Source organism: Morone saxatilis, unplaced genomic scaffold (assembly GCF_004916995.1).
Source record: "Morone saxatilis isolate NCDOM2014 unplaced genomic scaffold, NCSU_SB_2.0 Contig20, whole genome shotgun sequence".
Classification (NCBI taxonomy): domain Eukaryota; kingdom Metazoa; phylum Chordata; class Actinopteri; family Moronidae; genus Morone; species Morone saxatilis.
Window position 1 is genome coordinate 21,995,161 of NW_023339763.1, and position 5,143 is coordinate 22,000,303.

General features: G+C 38.8%; 1 protein-coding gene across 3 annotated transcripts in view; it reads left to right on the forward strand.

The window, feature by feature from the left end:
* The first annotated feature begins 1,612 nt into the window (after nucleotides 1-1,612).
* Nucleotides 1,613-5,143, forward strand: part of gdpd5a (glycerophosphodiester phosphodiesterase domain containing 5a) — a 22,052-nt gene continuing 18,521 nt past the window's right edge. For all 3 annotated transcript variants that reach the window (XM_035665939.1, XM_035665938.1, XM_035665940.1), the window contains exon 1: nucleotides 1,613-1,924. The gene's annotated coding sequence lies outside the window, so the exon portion shown is untranslated. The remainder of the gene's footprint in view (nucleotides 1,925-5,143) is intronic.

The window sequence follows — 5,143 nt, forward strand, 5'->3', positions numbered from 1 at the left end:
ATGTGAACAGAAGAGGTGAGCACTGCCATGTTCAGACGCTTTGTGATGAATCAATTTAAGATATTTCTGACCACTTAGAGTCATTAAAACCTTTCAAAGCGACTGAATAATGACTGAAAAGTAATGCCAACAAGGTATGTATGAGTGTTTGTCTTTAGATATCCAATTTAACTTTGCATGAGGAGACATCATGAAATGCAGCAATAAATTGTAATTTGTGACATCTTCTGATATCCCCCTTCTCATATGTGCTTGGTGGAAACTCTCCCTCACAGCGTTGCGCTCCACCAGCCCCTTTCCAAACCTCCTCACCCCCTCCTCTTGTAGTTCTGTAGGTGAATTCCAGGAAACACTAACATTTCCTAGAGAGGGGGGCCTATGTATGCCAGGCCTCCTTGGCAACTACAGCCTCCCTACAGAGAAGTTTAATGAAATTATTCCTCTCTTATCCCCCTTTGATCTCCCCCTCCTGACATCTCCACTCACACTTAAAACCAGCAACATACTTGATTTAACCCTCTCAACACACCGCTAAACTCCAGCACATGAGACCAATTTGTCCTCACCGTCAAATAACTTCAGATAACTTCTCATATGAGTTGTCCCTTCCCACCTCCTCCCCTATCTCCTCTGCTTCAGTCCTCTCATGCCTCTGCAATTTTAATATCCATAATGCCAAATTTATGGTGTAAGATTTTTGCCTGCAGAGAGGAGTGAAACTAACTTTTGTGTGATATTTCAGTTATGTTTCCTTGCACTGCAGACACTAAACCATACATTTTGTTCTATGGAAGTCCTATCTTGTTTTTTCTCGAAAGTTCCTCAAGCTGTGTTGAAAAAAAGTGTCTGCAACTTTAGTAAAGGGAATCCTTCACTTTATTTCAGAATGCTATTATTGATTGAAAGTGAGCCATCAACCTGTGACAATTGACTGTTGGGAAGTGTTTTGCAGTGTAATTATTTTAAATGAATCCAACTTGAATTCACTTTTTATAAAAGTTTTATGAATTTTGATTTAAGGTGTCAGCAGTTATTAATACATGATATACTAATGCTTTATAGATGGGTTATAAATCATTAATAGGAACAGAATTTGGGTTGGCAGGTTGTGAAAAATCCCTTTGGTTGATGTCTGTCCTTTATATTTGGTAACATTGTTGTTTCTAATGTTGGCTATCTCTTAATAAAGGATTAACAGAAGGTGTAAGTCAAATGGATTTTCATTTATTTTCAATACATTGAATCGTAACCCAGGTATCGTGATACATATCTTATCGCCAATACACAGCCCTAATAAATGACCACTTATAAACCCTTAATAAAGGGTGCCTTTTGAGAAAGTGATACTAAAATGTTTTTAGGAATAATAAAACTCATGGCACTACCAGGAATCATTAGAATAACTAGAAAATCATTTATTTGCTCCACCAATGCAGTCCTGCTGCTCAGGTCCTTTTACCTCTGACAGTCACCATGCACACTATAAAAGGTTCCCATTTGAACACACAGGTCAGCTGTGTGGTTGGAGTAAAACCTGTTTAGAGGAATATTCTTTGCAGTGTGCCCACAGCTCCACCCACACCGTGTCGGACGGATTACAGTTTTTAACTCTTCTATGAACACTGAAGGAACGTCTCTATTCAAGGAGAAACTATCCTGTGATTAATGAGAACATTTTATTATTTAAAGCGTTCAGGCTGTTGCGTTAAAACCGGTCTTTGCAGTTCGGGTCTAAAGAAGGCTGATGTGTGCCATCCGTCCGTCTCATCCGGTCGCTCAAAGTTACTTTAAAGACTTAAATGAATCCGTAAAGTCCAACTGTGAAGAGTCGACATTATGTCAACATCCCTGGAAATAACTGATTAACCGAGAGCTTCCGACCTTTCAGCACTGTCCGGGATATAAAGGCTGTCGTGGAGGTAAAGTAAGTGTTTGTGCGCACTTCATCGGATTATCTTCATATAATCTCAGTAACTGTCACTTGGCACTGTGGTTGGTTTTGAGAGCAAAGACAGAGTTGAGGGATCTGTCCTCACTGGGTGATGTTTTATAAACCTGAATGCAATCATATGTATTTTTTCCACTCAATCAATTAGTCAGATCAGCTGATCAATATTCTCTGTTATTGATTTAAATGCTATTATGGCCAATGTCAACAGAGCAGAGGCATGACCTTATATCACCCACCTTCTCCATACATTATGAATGATTAAAGCATAGTGGATGGGGACAGATCAGTCGTTGTCATATGTTTTCCTGCACGATGCTTGACTGACAGTTGTGAAATAATTGAACAAGTGCTTTAGTTTGCTGAGCAACTCCTCTGACACCTGCTGCTGTTGTGTAAGTGGCTTTGGTACAGACACAGAGAAGCCACGTTAGTGTTTGTTCGTACATAAATTAAGGATTGGTTACCAGTGGTGGACAGTACTCATTACTAGTAGTGGCTTTACAGTAAAAATATTACTCTCCCCATTAACTAGTATTGTAATTAATTATTAATACATTTCTGAAATTAATATTACAGTTTTCTCCCCAAAATATAATTAGTTACAATATATACTTATATTGTTACTTAATAATAATATTACTTATTTGAAATCCAACAATCCAATCACATCTTTTGATTTACTTTTTTAATCGTGGCAGAAACTAGTTTGGACACTAAAACACTTACATTCAGCGGTTGGAAATATTACTTTGAGTTTAACAACAAAACTGGATTTTAATGATCATAATTCTGAAGGGACACAATTACCAATGTTGTGGGGCGTATTAGAAAAGTAATATAACTAGTAGTGTAACTAATTACTGTTGGCAGGGAGTAATAAGTAAAGTAATGAAATTACTTTTGAAGAGTAATGAGTAACTAGCCCAACACTGCTTGTATATTACATATAATCCAGTTGTTTCTATATAGTTTCTTGATTGAATGTTTAAAGGACCAGCGTGTAGGATTTGGTGGAATCTAGTGGTGAAGTTGCAGATTGCTAGCTCACGTCTGTATTTGATGACCTGGGAATGAGAGCGGGCTGTGACGTGTGTAGGAGAAACTACAGTGGCCGCGAAACTCTTGAAAAATGCTAAAGGCTATATCTAAAGCCAGTGTCCGGGTTTTCCCTTCTGGGCTACTGTAGAAACATGGTGGTTCAACATGGCGGACTCCATGGAAGGCAAGGCGGTCTGTAGATAAAAACATCTCATTCTCATTCATTATACACTAATCAAACATATCTATGAATATTACATTCCATTTATGCCAATAGATCCTCCTAATTACAGACTGGACCTTTTAAGGCTGATTTATTGACCTGAAGTGTTTGGGGTTTTTTTTAGAAGTCTTAGACAACTTAGTGGTGATATCACCATCTTTGCAAATGAATCAAACTTTAATCACATTGCTCTGTCCTTTTGTCCTTTCAAATCTGATTAGTAGAAGACATATCTGACTAGCAATTTTCTTCTCTATCTGTGCCCTGGCCTTCCTGCGGCGCCACTTACATTATCTGTCACTTACATCGCCTTTAATAAATCAGAGGTTGCTTCAGAAGTGGCAGGTGTTGCTTGGCTGAACAGGGTCTCACTTTAACAAGCCTCTTGTCTTATGACCACCTGATGGATGCAGGAGAGTGCAGGAGGATGAAAAATGTCAGCATTTACTAAAATAACCTCACTGGCTTCAACAGCAGCTTTCTTTCCAGCCTGTGCCCTCATACTGCTGCCTGTGTGTGGATAATGAGCGCGTGGCACTAATGGAAACTCTATTTTTGGCTAAATCCACTGAAAGATTAAGGATACTATTAATGCATGCATATATAAATTTCATGAAGGAGTGAGCGATGGAATCCTGGAAAGAGGCGACAGTGACCGAGATAAAAGGCTAATAATAGACCGATATGGCTCTGTGGCAGTTGGTTGGCTGAGACTTAGTGGATTATTGTATTATTATTCAATGAGCACATAATTCTAACTCCATGGACAACATCGAGACAACAAGGTGCCTTGCAGCCTGCGAGGGGTTTCGACATGCAGTAACCAGGTTACCTCCTGGAAGCTGGCAAGAAAGTGAGGAGAGTAGTATAGTCCTATCAGGTAAATGGCAGGTTCATGAGAGGAAACTGGCCTGAAGCCAGTTGAATGAGAGGCCCGCTGAAAGCCCACAAGAGAGAGCTTTGTCGTAGGCTGAGTACAGGTGAACCTGGTAATATATAGAGGGCTCTCTTCCTCAAAAAATTTGGAAGTGCTGGCTGTGAATGCAACAATAACAGATGTACAAAGTGCAGTTCTTGGTGGGAGACTCTACAGTACACACAGTGTAACAGAAGCTAAAAGAAATAGAAAATAGATTAAAAATGAATAGCACATTAGAGCTGAGAGTCCAATCAACAGTACAGTTCCTGCTGCTGTAAATACAGCACACTGCTGACTCATTACAGCCAGTATACGGTAGCAAATATCATAAACTACAGTGGACTTCTAACAGAGACAGCATCTAGTATAATAATCAGGGTTCATTGTACATTTCAAACTTCCATACTTTTCCAGACTCAAGTACAAATAGCTAGATGTTAATTAGTTAAAGAAATGGTTTTAAAGTTGCAGTAGGTAACTTTTCTTATTTTCTTATTATCACTCATATTTCCTGACACTTTCACTATATCCTGGCAGGAGCACATGAGACAGATAATCTGTGAAACAGTCAGGTTCTTTTGATAGACATTATGTCTATGTATGCCATTATGTGCTAAATAATTACTAATTATTAAGAGAAGATTGTAGTTCTGTACTGTAGCAATACAAATAAATGAACACCAAACCCAGACACAATAAATGTCCCCTAATATTTAAAGACTCTTTCATAAATAAGAACTCAAAATGAGTTTGAAAAAGTAAAATAATTTAATTTCACAGCATCTGTGCAGTCCTGTTTGTGATCTAATGTTGATCTATTATAGTCCTTGAAATGTAAAGGTTTGGGAACCCCTGGTCTAACAGTAGCTAATGGGTTATCAAATATATTGTTTTGGGGCGGCAGTAGCCCAGTGTGTAGGGACTTGGCTTGGGAACCAGAGGGTCACTGTTCAAGTCCCACAGACCACAAAATATGGAGTGTGGACTGGTAGCTGGAGAGGTGCCAGTTTCA